Below are 12,545 nucleotides of genomic sequence, written 5' to 3' on the forward strand. Positions count from 1 at the left end.
TTTTCTTTTTCATTATAAGGTCTCGAGCCAAAACTTTTTGAAATAAATTTTCAATATCACAATTACATTCTAAATTGCTAGCTATAATATAAGGGCTAAAATTAAAAATAAAATTATAAAAACTTACTTGTTAAAATAAAATGTGTGATCGATATACAATTATACATACCTGGTACAAAATATTCGATTGTATGAATATAGTTTTGTGAAGAAACGTACATAAAAATAGCATAGATATTCTTTACTTTTAAATATTAAAACAATCCACTTAGTTACAAGTGCTCCCTACCAGTGACTCGTGGATGGAATCAGAGACGATCTTGGCAGGTGTGTGGTGCGTGCATGCGTGCCAAATCCCGAGGGTGCCGATACCGGTTAACGTCAACTCTTTTGTTGTATCACTAGTATATCTCAAAGGACGCGACAGATTGTTGTAAATTTTAAACGTTTCTCACCATAGCTGTAAAAATCTAAATACGTTAACTTAATAGATTGTCCGTCTTTTGTTTTCTAACTAATTCGTTTTAGGACCAGATGTCGTCCACGGAAATTTCCAAAATTTACAACTTTTCGGTCACTCTCGTCGAAGTGGAAAAATGTCTGTCTTTATTACATCTAATACAGTATTTCGAAGAAATCAGTCCCCACTCTAATCGGCAACAGATTGATTCGGTTAAGCTTTTGTTTAAGTAATATTCCGGCTCTTTCATCAGGGTTTTGTTTATGTCCCCAATTCCCCAATCGCTTAATTATTTAACTACTACTTAAGTGGAAATAAGTCGAAACCGGTTACTTTGTACTCGAATGTTTGTAGTCTCGAGAAAAAAGTGGAAAGACAAATTTTTATGACAAACGGATACATAAATCGTAAATTTAAGGAAAATAAATTCTAGAGCTTTTTCTGTACCTCGTGCGTCTCTCTCATTTATTAAATTTAGTTGTAAATGACGCTGTAGAAGTAACTGTTAATTTTTTAACAGTATACAAGAATTGTACACGTTTTTTTCTACATCCGCTTAGAGATGGGAGATAGGAAATCGTAATATCACCGGTTTAACATTGAAATCCGTGAGTAATATAAAATCGGAGAGCGGAATAAATATATCAAATATTTTAATGGATTTTTTAACTCCTGTCAACTATACAGAACTATCGTAAAAACATACCAGTAAATTCTTATCGGTTGGGTTAACTTATAAATCTACTCGTTATTCACGTAATCGGCCAAATACCTAGAGGGCGGGCGGCTAACAGCCCAGAACCGGTCCCGGATAGAATTGGAAGCGTTGGAATGTGTAGCATCAACTCAAGATCGTAGGCTTCCACCGGCTAAACTGGGTGAGGCTGGTGATCTGTAAAGCGCATGCGCAAATCCGGTTTTTTGGAATCTGACAATACAGAGATTCCACTCCGCCACTAATATTCGAATATACAATAGCAATCTTATTTTTTTTCACGTGTAGTATAGAAATTTGTAATAAGATACATAATGCGGTAATAATAAAATATTGTGCGATTATTTTCATATAATTAAAATTAATATGTATTTATTTTTTATAAAATACAAGTGAAGCGGCGCTTCCACCGCTTCTAATGACGGCACGCCACTGTCTATTAGCAAGCCCATTATGGGTTCGGCCAGGCTCACAATTGGACGGCCGGGTGGTGAAGCATGGAGCACGACATATCCGGACGGACCACCCCCGAAAAATTCCTGGGGATTTTTTGACCCTTCCAGATTCGAACAAGGGTCCCCTAGAGCGGGTTCCCTTTTTTCCAGGCTTTATGATGATGGGCCTGGAAAAAAGGCAGTTTTAAAAAAGTCTAAAATAAAATGTAAAGAATGAAAAATCAGTGTTATCGTAGCGCAATTACAATATTTATTTTAATTAATTTTTATTCATAACTTTTAAATCATAATTTCTTTAAATTCTAACGAGCTCGTTGTTAAATTCATTTACAGTATTTTCCTTTTAAATGTTGCCATCTCATATATTTATCTATATCTATAATTAATTTTTAAATTCATATCCATTTTTATTTATGTATATTTATTATTACTAATATTAAATAAACACATATCTGAAAGTAAATATTATAAATGATAAGTTTCGATAAAATTAAATTATATTAGAAGCGTTTTTATTGGCTATTTAATTAACATGATACGAAGTTAACCAATTGCAGAGTTTCAAGGCTATGAGGTTGTAACATGGCATACTTTCGCATATAACGATAACGTATAGACATTTTTTGGTTTTTTTTAATCGTCGGGCGGCTTATTTGAATCGCAAATAGTTTCGTACGTCTGGCGTTAAGAATTTGATCAATCAAAAATATGTTATTTCGTTTGGTAAATATATATTTTTAATATAATTATTTAATTTACTGTACGAGTACTCGTAATTCAGAAATTAATCTTTATAGCATTTTAATTTCGTTAAAACTGCCATTAAATTAATGACGTTTTAATTATATTGATCTTCAAAAGTGTACGAGTTTTTTTTACCTATTACGAATACTATTACTATATTAACGAATAATTATAAAGATAAAATGATAAACGAATTTATATTTTTCATAAATTGCATGTAAATTGGGTGTATATGTATATACATCCAGAGATTTATACATATATAATATTAATATAATTATATTCTATGGGTCTGAGACATGGGCAATCCAAGAATCTAAGAAAGAAAGACGGAGGAGGCAGAGATGAGAATGTTGAGATAGATGTGTGGTGTCAAGGAAGGATAGAATAAAGCCGTGGTCACACCATGTGATTTCCAGTCGCACAGGCAACTGCAACTGTGATTGCTGTTCTCGTTAACTAGTAAACCTCTTCAAAAACCAGTGTGACTGCAACCGTAACTGGAAACAAAAAGTTTGTTCTACTTGCGCCAATTGCAAATGCGCCTCCAATCAGCAAACGTCTATTTGCCATGTCATACGGTGGCAACGTTGAAAATAATGTAGTTAGAAAATAATAGTGGAAGGCAAGATGATGGATAGTTTAACAAAATCAAGATTAATCAAGCTAATTCAGTCTCATGAATGCCTGTAGGATTTTAATTCTTTGTTTTATCAAAGAAAGGATAAAAGAGTGCAGGCATGGCGAGAGATAAGTAAAAATCTCAACATTGATTGTAAGTACCATCTTTAGATTTCTGGATATAAAATGCTGATTGTTTTTAGTTTGGTAACGACAATATTGTTTTTAATATAGCTAAACTCACGAAAGAAGTCTAAAACAAGCTACTGTAATTTTATTGGTTTATTATAGGGTTATGTGTTTGAGTTGCAACACCAGCAAACAATGGGTACGTTCATAAAGTTGAACGAGTTAAATGAGAGTAACGTCATCGTTATTCTTATTTCATTAGACTTTTCGAACGATTCGTTTATAACTAAATGGCTGTTTCTAAAATCAAAGATATGAATGTTGCTAGTATAGCCTTATCCGAAATATTTTTCTTAGATTGCTTCGGGTGGACAGTTATTTCTATTATTTCACTTTTTAATTCACAGTTTAGACACTCAAGTAGATTTAGAAACATCGATATCGTCGGCTGCCATTTTCTTAACTCTCCTTTGTGAACTAACTCTCCTTTGTGAACTTCGTTAGAGTTTTGTTTGAAACATCATCACCGCAGTGCATGCACACTGAACGAGACTACTACTATTTGAACGATTCGTTACTAACGCGTTTAACTTGTTTGACTTTACGAACATACCCAATGTGTGACCACGAGAAGATGTGCGTGACTTGTGCTTGTTGCAATTGCGGTTGCCTGTGTGGCTGGAAATCGCATGGTGTGACCACGGCTTAAGGAACAAGTGTATTAGAAGTTCTGTTAAGGTAGGGTCCCTTGAGCAGGAAGATACAAGAATGTGGATTGAGGTGGTTTGGCTGAGTAGAGCAAAGTAGTGAAGATTATGTTAGAAAAAGGGTTGGAAAACTGGTAGTGAGAGGAAAACCAAGGCTGCATTGGAAAAATAAGGTGGAGGAAGACTTAAGTCCCTTCCTGATTCAAGAGAGAAGATGCCCTTGATAAGAAGAAATGGAGGAAATGTATTAGAGAAGGAAATGCCAACCCCATACGAACATGGGAAAAGGCAAAGATGAAGAAGAATATTGTTATACATTTTTATAAGCAATAACAGAATTAAAAAATAAATATTGAAAAGTTACTACTTTTTGGGCCACTTTAAAAATAATTTGGACTATATTTCAAGGGACTCTGCTTTACTTTTATGAAACCTTTCTGGCAACCTGTGATATTCTCACCAGACACATGCTGTTTATCTGCAGTTTATTTACATTATTATTATGTTGAGTTTAGTGGGTTATACTCGGTTCACACCGGTGGCTGTGTACTATGCCGGACCAGGATCAAGGCATAGCAACCAAAACAAAACTAAAATTAAATAAGTGTGTCAGTGTCTGTATTCAGGAATTTCCTAATAATATGGCATGTATTCAATATAGTGGCCTTCTGTAGTGTGATTTATGTATTTCTATTCAATTGTAATATTCCCAGGCTTTTGTGTAATGTTTGTGGTATGATACCTGTAGAGGAGAGAACAACAAGTTCAATAAGCACTCCTATCCATCCTCCAAAGATGCCTTATTTCCTGGGCAAGTTCCGTGTACTTGCTGATTTTTTCACTTTATGTGTTTTGTATGTTGAGTGTTTGGAACGGATATATCTATAATGTATGTGATTTTATTGTGTTTGTCAATGAATGTAATGTCTGGTCTGTTGTGGTAAATTGTTTTATCTGTGATTATGACTGTCATAGTGCATTTTGTGCGTGTTGTTTTCCAATACTGTCTGTTGAACATATTTGTAGTATGGTTCGTGGATGTCTACCAATTTTTGTTTCTTTGCAAGCTCTTGATGTATTTGCTACTTGATTATGTCGATGTAAATTATGTCTGTACCAAGAGTTCGCAACCATAAGTAATGTGTTACATAGTTTCTGGCATGATGTGACATTTTCTGCGTGTGTCATTTGTGACTGTTGTATCTTTGAGTATGTGTTTTGTGTAGTTTTTAGTATTTATGACCTGATCCTGTATGGCGATCATGAATCCTTCTGTCTCCCCAAAGAGGCATCCCTGATCTAACAAGCTGTTTGTTGCAGTTTTGTCAACGAAATCCTGGGCCAGGTCATAAGGATGCCTGCCATGGAGTGCCTTTCGAGCCCACGATTGCTTGATGGTGTCTATACTTTTTATGTGTTGTGTCATGTCTGTATGATGTGAGTGTAAGTTTAATAGTGTGCTACTTGAGTCTGCTAGAGTTACTACTTTATGTAATTGTGATGTTTCTTGTTTCCTATAGAAAAACTCTTGCAGTGACTGTATTTGCTTGTAGTGAGGGTTAACTATGTCAATCAGGCCACGTCTTTACGTGGAAGGGTTAATCTTTCTGTGGCGGATTTAGGATGATGATGTTTATGCTTAGTAAGTGTTGCTCTTGTTTTTCTTTGGAGTTGCTCGAGATCTGTGTGAGTCCAATGTATAACTCTAAAAGAGTATGTGAGTACTGGGACAACATATGTGTTTATTGCTTTAACTGTGTGTTTTGCATTTAGCTGTGTTTTGAGAATGGCATTTAACCTACTATGGTATTCTTTAATTAATCTTTGCTTTATTTGTGTATGTTCTGTTAGTTTGGCCTGTTGGAATCCTAAATACTTGTAGAACTTGCCCTCTTCCATGGATTCAATAATGTTCCCATTTCCAAGTGCAAAATCTTCTTTCTTCAGGATTCCTTTTTCTATGTGAAGTTTTTTGCATTTGTCTAAGCCAAACTCCATTTGTATGTCCTTAGTGTATGAGTGTGTATGAGTGTGTGATTTGTAGGAGTTGATGAAGTTGTTTCTGTGTGGATGCATAAAGTTTTATGTCATCCATGTACATGAGATGTGACAGTGTAAACTGTGCTGTTTTTTCATGTCTGATATTGTAGCCATATTGCGTGTTGTTTAACATGTTGGATAATGGGTTCAGGGCTAGGCAGAACCAGAGAGGACTCAACGAATCTCCTTGAAAAATTCCTCGCCTAATGAATATCTCGTTTGTATGGAAGTGTTACTAACCCTGAGATGTAGTGTTGTTCTCCAGTGCTGCATAGTGTTTTGGAAGAATGCAATGAGTGATGGATGTATTTTGGAAGAATGCAATGAGTGATGGATGTATTTTGTACATGTGTAGAATATGTAGCAGCTGTGTGGGACACTGTCAAATGCTTTTCTGTAGTCTATGTTAAGTTCAGTTGTAACATGTGTCAGGTGTGTGGATGTCAGCAAGTGGTGAGGACAGTCCACAGCTTGTCACACATGTCAGGTGGGTGAGGTAACATTATCCCCAAGAATGTGTGGGAGATTGTCCCGCCTAGAGAGGGAAAATTTGTGGGCTTCCCTTTGGGGTGTATATCAAGTCAGAGTGTGTGGGGGGCAGTGCTGAGAGGAGTGCTGACGGCAGTACTGATCAGGGAGCTAACCAGGGTGGGTAGCTGTGTGGCTGGTCAAGAACCAGTATTGTAATTACCAATAATTGTCGGGTGCCTGAGTGTTGCTCGATTGTGGAGTGCCAGAGAGTCACTCGCTGATTTGGAGACATTAAAGTGTCATTGTATTGTTATTGTTACAAAGGAAGTGTGTATTGTGTTCTTTTAGACCGCGTAAATGGGAACATTTCATACCACCATCATCACAACAACAACATTTTTTTATACAACAGTCTATATATGCCGTGTGTATGTTTCTGTGTTGTTTGAGTACTTGCTGTGGAATGACTGAATCTATGAGTAACTGTTCTTTGCATCCCCTGTGATTTCTACAGCAACCTTTTTGTTGTTCTGTAAGAATGTCGTGCTCTTCAACATGTTTGTATATTTTGTTTGTGATACAGGATATCAATAATTTGTAGTGTTGGAAGACATGTAATTGGTCTGTATTGTGTGGGGTCTGTGGTGGTGGTGCTTTTAGGTTTCACGTAGGTGATGCCCTGAGTAAGAAATTTTGGCAAGTCTTGTGGATTGATGATGATGTGTGTTAGATGTTTAGCTAATTCCTGGTGCAGTGATGTAAACTTTTTGTACCAGAAATTGTGAATGTTGTCTATACCAGGTGTCTTCCAGTTGTGTGTTCTGTTAACAGTGTAGCAGATGTCATGTACATTTATTTCAGCACAGCGCGTAGTTGGTATGTTATGCAAGTTTCTGTTCTCCTCCTCGATCCAGCCTGCATCAGCATTGTGTGCAATAGCATTGGACCAAAGAGAAGACCAATAAGTTGTGAGTTCTTCTTCTGTTGGTGTGCCACTGTGCTGTGTATCAGTGTTTGTTTTGGTACTGATTTCCTCTGTATATATACTGTATATCTATACACAATGTTTAATAATATACAATTTCATTAACTATTTTATTTTTTAAATTTATGAAATAGATTAATGAAGTTGAATTAACCATTGTGCCATTGTAGTTAATTTAAATAAGTTACTAATATACCTTTAACAATGACTTAAGATTAGAGAAATATTAATGGCAGTGTTCAGCAAACTCAATAATTTCAACTGAACAAAGATAAGATGGCAATAACTGTTATTTAATGGCAGCGAATCTGCTGAACTATGAATTACGAGTTGATGCGAGAGGATTGTGGCACTAAAGTAGCTTCTGTTTGCTTCCAACAACTTAAAAACATTCAAACAACATTGCTAGACCTGATACATAATATAGCTAGACACCAACCAAATGCCGAAATTCCATCGGGCTAATTTAAGGCTAATTACTAAATGAATTACATAACCAATTTGGCTCTAGAGGTAAGTGTTAAGAGCCATCTTGTATTAACATTAATAATTATAAATTAATTAATTAATTTAAATAATTTAGAACCGCTGGGAGAAAAAATCGGCCCGGAGCGGCACTCGAACCCACAACTTATGACGTTAGCTTATATATGCTGGAAGAGGAGATCGGATTGGAGGTCCAGATAGTGTAACTGGCAATGCATCTGCATGGTAAGCAGGAGTTGTGGGTTTGATCCTGCTCTGGGTCGATTTTTTTTCTCCCAGTGGTTCTGAATTATTTTAATTAACATTAATAATTATAAATTAATTAATTAATACAAGATGGTGCCTAATGCTTACCTCTAGGACCAAATTGGTTATGTAATTCATTTAGTAATTAGCCTTAAACTAGCCCGATGAAATTTCGGCATTTGGTTGGTGTCTAGCTATATTAAAAGCATTCAATGAAGTAAATTATATTCATTTTAAAGTTTATTTTGCAGATATCTGTTTTTTAGTTGATGATGACTGTTTTTGAATGTATTAATACTGTAATTTATGCTTTCATATGCATAAATATACAGTGGGTGATTGGTTAATGAACATAATCTATTCCAAGACTTTGTTTGCTATCCAAATTGTTCATTAACTGATTATCAATTTACCATAGGTTTGTATGGGAATTTGATTAATTTGTTCTGGAGACCCCAAAAAATAAAAAAATATATACTTTCTTACTACGTTTATTCATATGTACAGTAGATCATCGATTATCCGACTTCCGATTAACCGTTACATCGGTTAATCGACCGTTATAATCAGCAAATTTCAAATGTCCGCTAGTGATGTGGCACTACAATATTTGGCTATGTCTTGGCTACTTTAATATTATTTTTGTTAAATTTTTGTGTGTTTTAGCTGACAATACTGGCTTGACCATTGAAGGGAGGCCAGTATTTAAACGAGACTTAATTTTCTAATTATGAGTAGTTGTTTGTTTTGTGAGCAATAAAATAATTTTAAAATATTTTTAACGATACAATAGCAACGATTATTATTTTTTTAAAGAATTTGTTAGGCTTAACATCGATGAAAATTCAACGCGAAGTTAGTTAATAGCGATATACTAATTACATGGGATATACTAATATACTATACTAATAATATATTTTTTTCATTGTTTTCGGTTATCCGATTTTTTCAGTTATCCGACCAACCTGAGTCCCCAATTGAGTCGGATAATCGATGCTGTACTGTAATAATAAAAAAAAACATATATATGTTACCGCTAAAGCTTGAAAGTCGTTAATGTGTACATTACCTAGCTAATCTGCAGATTAACTAGGGTGATCCGTTAAAGTTGCTAAAATTGTTCTATTTCTCAAATTACTTAGGTAAAGTGCAGATTATCTAGGTAATCTGCAAATTACCTACTAGGCACTCGGTAAAGTGAAAATAAATTCTTTGCTGAAACAACAGTAACGTTTCTGTACGCTTAAATTAACATAATGTTCTTTATTTAATTTTTGATATCTAAAGAATCAAGTTAATACAATCAAACAATCGACAAATTTGTTGATAGAATCAATCATCAACCAATTAAAAAACATACAAAAAATCAAACGGTTTAAAATATTAATACAATTAGGGAAATTATTATATAGATAACCATCTATGGAATTTCGGGACTTTGAGTATCTATCTGAACTGAGGGGGCCGAGACGACTTCAACGATACCCAACTTTTGGATCGGAGACGAAAAATAATAAAGTTATCATACTTTTTCTGGTGATTGCGTGATATAATTGTGCAGTTAATGTTACTTATGGTGGGTAAAATGGCGGCTTGTCTCCGATTCCAGAAAACAGAAGAAAGGAAACAGTGGGGATGCACGTTCTAACCTAACCTAATCTAGTCTAATAAATTACCATAATTATTACCAACCAAATTATTAGAATAGGTTAGGTTAGGTTTGAACGGGCGTCCCCACTGTTTCCTTTCTTCTCTTTGCTGGAATCAGAGATGAGACGCCATTTTACTCACCATAGGTAACATTATCCAATTGTGCTTACTTACTAGTGCAGTTTAAAGATTGGTGACACTTTGAATTTCATAGCAGTTGGTTTTTGCTACAAGCACACCTATTTGTGGCAAAGATCTTATTTTCATTTTACCGAGTGCCTAGTAGGTAATGTGCGGATTACCTAGATACTCTGCACATTATCTAGGTAATTTGAGAAATGGAACAATTTTCACAACTTTAACGGATCACCCTAGTTAATCTGCAGATTAACTAGGTAATGTACACATTAACAACTTTCAAGCTGTAGCAGTAACATATACACAGACTTGCATTTTTATTAGTCATGTTTTTTTTGTTTGTGGGGTTAAATAATCTGTCTAATGTCGATTGCTTCTCTCTCTTCTTCAGGATTTTCAGAATTAATAGCATTGTAATTGTAGAGATCCCCAAGACTATTAACCTCAACCTGGTTTGTATGCCATTCTAAGATCATTGATCTGACATATCCCACTTCTTCAAAAGATCTTTAATTAAATTAATAGCAGATATCAGCATTAATCCTCTTTTTCATAATAAAACATATCTCACCAAGTTTCTTTAGTGTTCTTCTGTCGTCAGATCTCCATTATGAGCTCTTCAATGTTCTTTATTTCTCAGATGTGATATTTGTTACTCCTTTAGCTGCTTGAGTCTTCTTAATTATACTGTATCTTTCTTAGATAAGATTGAACTGCGCCCTACTGTAGATTTGTTCAAGCCATACTGTCCAGCAACATCAGACATCATCTGCCCATTCTATCTTTGCTATTATACTCTCACCTTTTGAAAATAAAAACCGATGCAAAACTTAATGAGTGCCTGCCCGACAGTCTGGCGAATACTTTAAAAGAATTATTTGTCAGAAAAATAAAAGGCTGAAATTACAAGGGAGTATTTCAAAGTTCGAGGAATACTATCTGATCAGTATATATCTGGTTGAGCACTGACATTGACGTCTCTCTTGCTCCAAAAATTTACCTGAAGACAAAGGAAAAGCAATCAGTATTTGCTATTTTCATTGCTTCTTTTTATGCTTTTTCAGTGAAATGTTCGTTATCCAATCATGTGTTCATTTTCCGACCATAAAAATCTTTTGCGAAAGTGTTCATTATCCGATTTGTTCATTAACCAATCACCAATTATATACTTCTTGTTATATGGGTACAGCCATCTTTGATCAGATACAGCTACTCAAAGGTAGCATAAATGAAATCCACTATTAAATATGACATCAAAACACCAAAACAGTGCTACTATAGAGGGTATTCAGCAGAAAAATACTCAACAGCTCTAGAACTATCCAGTCTGCTGAATGCAGCCAATGTCGTAGATCCTGCTAATATGTCATCTTAATGTGTGAAAAGGTATAGAAGGAAGATTCCTATCTTTTCACATTTGAATACAACTCGTTAACCGGACTGAAGATATTAGTGATTTACAAACCACTGCTAAAGGTGTATTAGTTACTTCATGACATAGATTAATATTTAGAAAACTTTAATCCAAATTCAAATTTTATGAAAATTACACTTTATTGAATGTAATTTTAAATATTGTAAACATGTGGTTTTGAGTTCTGACATGTGTTCAGGTACTTAATTACTTCTAAAAGAACAACATGAAATGTTAACATTTTAAAAATATTCTAAATAAGCCCTAGTGTAATCTTCTTTAAACATTTAAAAATATATAAAAGTATATTCCAATAAAGCATAGTTTTTATTTAATTTTAAATTAATGTTTACATTATTTGGAAAAGCACTCATTTTTTTTTTCTTGTTAGAAAGTTTAAAAAATATACACGTCATAATGATTTATATAATGTAATGTAATAATGGATATGGGTAATAATTGTATTGTAACATACTAAATCCTGTTTAGTTTTCTAAGTTGAAAATATTTGTATGAAATACCACAAATAGGCTGAGTTTCTTTTATTATAAAATAATAAAAAAAATAATACAATATAACACACATATATATATATCTCATAGACTTATCATTTTGATGTATTATGTTTATGATTAATAAATTAAAAGTTTATTTACAGCATATTTTATTTAGAACATTCGTCACTTAATTATTGTTAATATGCCACATTATAAATATTTCTTTATTAATATAACCAACTTTTAAAGTTAGATATTTAAAATCTTGTGTTTTAAGTTTATTGCTATTTACAAGAAACATCTACCCATATGTAATTAATAAACTTTTAATTACCAATAAATATAATTTAACTCCTGTATGAATCATGATGTGATTCATTATTATTGAAATTTATTTCTCTTTAGAAAATTTCAGTACAAAGGTCATTTTCCAAATGACAAATATATTTTACCAATACATTTTTGATATTTATGTTTTATTTATAATATAAATATTACTAAAAGCAAAAAGTAAGTATTCTATGTTTATCTTATTCAATTTTTTTTTTACCTATTTCTGATTACTTATACTTTTATTAGTAATAATCTCAAATTTATCATTCATAATATAAAATTATCTCTGTATACAGTATTTATTTATAAAGTAACATTAACATAATCTGAATTAAATATAATTTATTAAAATTAATTGACTTAATATAATTGATTTTATAGAATTAAGAACATGAGTAGCAATAATAATGGAACTTTTCTTGAGCCTTTTGCTAAAAAGCAAAAATCTAACAAG

The 12,545-nt window shown here is 33.4% G+C and overlaps 1 long non-coding RNA gene across 1 annotated transcript; it reads left to right on the top strand.

Annotated features, from left to right (window-relative positions):
* The first annotated feature begins 2,202 nt into the window (after positions 1-2,202).
* LOC111624241 lies at positions 2,203-12,545 on the top strand. Its single transcript, XR_002756541.1, has 2 exons — positions 2,203-2,353; positions 12,473-12,545. It is a non-coding gene; the product is annotated as an uncharacterized LOC111624241 (long non-coding RNA).

Source organism: Centruroides sculpturatus, unplaced genomic scaffold, assembly GCF_000671375.1.
Source record: "Centruroides sculpturatus isolate CEXI.00-Female unplaced genomic scaffold, Cexi_2.0 scaffold61, whole genome shotgun sequence".
Lineage (NCBI taxonomy): Eukaryota > Metazoa > Arthropoda > Arachnida > Scorpiones > Buthidae > Centruroides > Centruroides sculpturatus.